The following is a 4,366-nucleotide window of genomic DNA, read 5'->3' on the forward strand; positions in this document are numbered from 1 at the left end:
CATCACTGCCAACATTGTCCCCTGCCAGCAGGGGCCTGGCACGGCCCCTCAATGCTTCTATCCCAGCCACTGCCCACCCCAGTGGTCAACATCTGGGGAGAGTACGTGGACAGAAGGGTATTGTGCTGAAGTGGACAGCTTTGTTTTCAGTCACAGCTGCCCTGGGTTGGAATAGGGACTGACTGCCAGCCCTTCTGGAGCAGAGGGAGGGAATGGAGGGGACAGGAGTGCATGGGCCAGCGCATCATGGAGGGACCTTTCTCATCAGGGTACCCCTCTGAGAGGGAGCAGCAGGAAGGACAGAGAGCAGCTGCCAATTGTCCCCAGGGCGAAGGCCCCAGCAGGGTGCATGACTTGGGAGTTTGCCTCCTGCCTCAGTTTCTCCTTGATGAGGGAAGCGTCCCTCTGTCCTCTGTCAGGGCTGATGGATGTTCAGGGTCCTCACTGACACCCAGAACTGGGAGACGCTGGCTTTAGGCATTGTAGGGTCTGATGCTGGCAGATGTTGTCCAGCCTGGGGTGAAAATGGACCATCCATTTTAGGACTGAGCCAGATGTGCCACCTAGGAGGGATGTGCCTATGTGGCTCAAACATGGCTCCAAGTGTGGTAATGCCTTGCAGGTGGAGGAGAGCATCCTTCATGCCCTCAGCTCCCTGTTCCCAGCAGGGAAGAGCTGCCTCCCTCCCCCCTGAGAAGTTTCTCTCTCCCTATTGTTTGCAGCCTACCAAGAACACTCAAGCTGTTTCCCAAGAGGCCAAGGCTGGTGATGCCTCTTTGCCCCTTTTGCAGGGGGAGGGGATGGTTTCCCCTGTTTCCACCAGCTGGGATGCGGATGCTGCTCTTGCTGCTCTCCAGCTTCTCTGACAAAGCATCTCTTGGGTGGGCCAAAATTTTTCCAAGATGGACAAAATCCCCCTAGGTTTTTCTGGGTGGGAAGATCTATTGGTTTTGCTTGCCTCAGCAGCAGCCTACTGAGGAGAAAAGTGGATCAGTGCCTGAGGATGAAATGGGTTTAGCAGAGACCTGGAAGGCAAAGCCAGCTGGGAGGGGAGTGCTGTCCTCCTGAGCTACCCAAGAGCTGGCAGGTGGTGAAAACAGCTGAAATAGATGGGGCTTGCTCAGTAGGGAGCACAAGTACTCCTCCAGGTCTGGAGTCTCTGGTGGCTAGGAAGTCACAGGGAATCTGTGTGGGCTTCATGACTCAATTTTTCCACCTGGGTACTGGCCATTAGGGTTATGAAGCTGGACAAGTCAGGGCAGTAGTCTGGAGGGGACAGAGGTACTCAGGCAGCGTTATGGTGTGGGAGTGGGGACCCTTGGAGGCACCCAAGGGTACCACAGACCTGGACGCCCATCTGGGCCCCCACGGTGTCTGTGCTTGTGAGAGAGCTTTAAAAAAGATTGGTGGTAACCAGAAAACTTGTACCAACCTCCTGCCCATGCTCAAACACACAGACTCTCTCCATTTTTGTGCACGTCTATGCCTGTATCTGTATCTTTACATATTTGATTTTTTTCAACCGAACCTGAGTCTTTTAAAGTAGCAGCCTGTGGCATTGGAGGAACCTGTGTCCCTGCCCATGCCAGGGGTGTTTGAACTAGCTGATTTTTAAAGTCCATTCTTACTTAAACTAGTCTATGATTCTGTGACCTTGGAGCATTACAAAGGCTTTGCTGAAAAATGCTTGATGATTACAAGGAAGAGATGGGGAGAGGTGGGAGGTGGTCAGAAACCTCATTTCTTGATCCAGACAGAAGTAACTTTTTCCCATTATAAAAGGAAACCAACCTGCTGGAAACATCATGCAATGCTGAAAGTGCTTTTCAGGGTGGGATGCCTTCTGGTCTGATGTTGTCTCTGTATTACGGGTGTTGCCACAGGTCCCCGTGACTCCACAGAGGACTCCTGAGGACACCCCAGGCCCTCTGGGGACCTGCCACCAGCTAGCCAGTTCTGCTCCTGAGATGTGGGGGCTGTCACAGTCCTGTGCTGTAGGAGTGGTGAGAATGGAGGTGCTGAGTCACAGTACACAGATGGATGAGTTTTCGCCCCAAGGACCATGCAGCAGGTGCCCTGACAGGTAATTTCCCTTCCCCCCTTCTCCCCAGGCTTGCTTGTTTGTGTGGGTTTTGTTTTGTTGTTGTTTGGTTGAGTTTGTTTGTTTGTTTGTTTTTTTTTTTAATTGTTGCATGGCCAAAAGCTGCTTGTAAGGTGCCACTTGTCCCACACACTTGAACCTAGCAGCACCTGGGTTGCAAGGGAGAAGGTAGGCTGCAAAGTTAGAGCTAATTCTGACCTCACTTTGCAAAGGTGGGCATGGAATGCTTCACCCCTCTGCAAATCCCAGCCCGTTGAGATGCTGCATGTTGCATTGGTCTGTGTCCCAGTTTCCGTATGGTAGGGCACAGTGATGGCACCCCTGTCCTCTGCCTGCCCCAGGGGTAGTGGAGCAGCAAATGGGACTCTCTCTCCCTGGTCCTCAAGCCCATAGCCCAGGACAATCAGTGTGAACCGTGGTTGTGGCCACAAAGCTGGGGCTGTGTGTGAGTGGCTGAATTGTGCCAGGCCAGGGATGATGCGCCCCTGGGGCAGGGAACAGCAGGGGCTGAGTACGCGAGGTTGGGGTGGAGGGTGGGGTGCTGGAATAAAATTGCTGGCAGCAGCAATTTTCTCTGCAGACTGGAACCCACCCTGAAGGGACTCTGGGATCCTGGCTGCTCAAAATCCTGTTCTATCCAGTACTAAGATCTTGGTTCTGGGATCTGAGGGCCGGGTAGGGCTGCGTGTGTCCCGTTTCCTCCCTCTCCATCCCCTCCCAGAGAGGATACAAGGATGGAGGCATATGGGGCCATGGACATGCAGGAATGTAGCTGGAAAGGAATGCAGAGATGAAGAAGGAAAAGGATGGAGGGACGGGGGGATGCAGGGATGGAGAGGTGAAGGGATAGAGAAGTGAAGGGATGAAGACGAGAACGGATGCAGGGATGCAGGACACGGGGAACGCTCCTGCCTGTGAGCGGCGCCGGCAGGTGGCAGCAGAGGCCGAGCTCGGGGCCGGGCTGAGGGGGGCCGCTGCAGGCGGGGGACTGCCCCCGCGGGACTCGCCAGCCGTGGGCTCTGCGGGCATCCCTGCCGCTCTGCGGCCCTTCCTCCGCTTTAAACACAGGAAAAGGGCTGCCCTCTACCCAGCCCTCCCAGGGAGGGCTGTACACACGGAGTGGGTCCAAGCGTGGGTGAGATCCAGACACGGGTGGGGTCCAGCTGTGGTCAGCTTCTGGGGTTCTGCACCCCATTCCCTTCCTCAACTCCTCTGCATCACTGGGAAGAACATAACCATTCTGACGTGAGCCTTTGCCTCTCCTTCCAGTAGCCACTGGGCTCCTCGTTGTCCCCTTCCCCTCCATGTGCTTCTTTCAGGTGCTTCTGGATTGTTTATCGTCTCTGATTCCCTTGCTGTACCTTGATGGAGCCCTCCCAGAGGATCCCCAGGAACAGGGGGATGTGGGGAGCCAGCAAGCACAGCTGCCTGGCCAGGCTCTCATCCTGCTATGACTGGGTGCTGGTTTGGGGTGCAGATTTGGCCACGGACCCTCACCAGAGCTGCCACTGCAGCAAGAGGTGCCCTGGTAGGGGAGATAGAGTTGTGCTTTTTCAGGACGAGGCCTCCTCCCAGCCTGTGTTTGCTCTGGGAGCTGAAGGCCATATTTGTGAATTGGGCGGTTAACCATTGGTTTTGGCCAGACCTCCCAAAGGCTCTAGGGCTGACAATTGCTTGGATACAATGGAGACATGCCTGAGGGGCTGCAAGTGGTCAGCTGTGGGGGGCAGCCTGAGTAGGTCATGGCTTGGTGGAGTGGGTTACCTTGGCCTGTGATAGGAGAGAGCCATGAGCCTCCACACCATGCCCCACCTCCCTGAGCTATGCCTGATCTTGGCCACAAACCCTCCTCAGCCACAAGTGCCTCCAGACTTGAGCTCCCCTGACCGCGAACACTCTAGCTACGAGCCACCCAGTCACACTACCCCCTGGTCAGGATCCAGGATCCAGCCCCCAGCTACGATCATCCTCATTAGCTTGCTCACCCATCTGCTTCCTCACCACCCCACCATGCCATGCGGGGACCCAACTCCGAGCTGGCAGCGGCCGCACGGTGATGCCCAGCAGCATCCTTAGGGAGGCAGTACCCTGACTGCTGCCCGGCCTCTCGCCCCGTCCCCCCCGCCTCCCGTGAGCCGTTTACCGCTATCAGCTTTATTTAACGAAACTCAACCCAAACCCGCCCCTGGGGCTCGCAGCGGCGGGGCCGGGCCGGGGGCGGGGGTGCGGGAGTGCGGGTGCGCTAAGCGCGGCGGGTCTCAACCC

This window comes from Melanerpes formicivorus, unplaced genomic scaffold (assembly GCF_026170545.1).
Source record: "Melanerpes formicivorus ecotype bairdi unplaced genomic scaffold, bMelFor1.0.p_v2 SCAF_33, whole genome shotgun sequence".
NCBI classification, from domain to species: domain Eukaryota; kingdom Metazoa; phylum Chordata; class Aves; order Piciformes; family Picidae; genus Melanerpes; species Melanerpes formicivorus.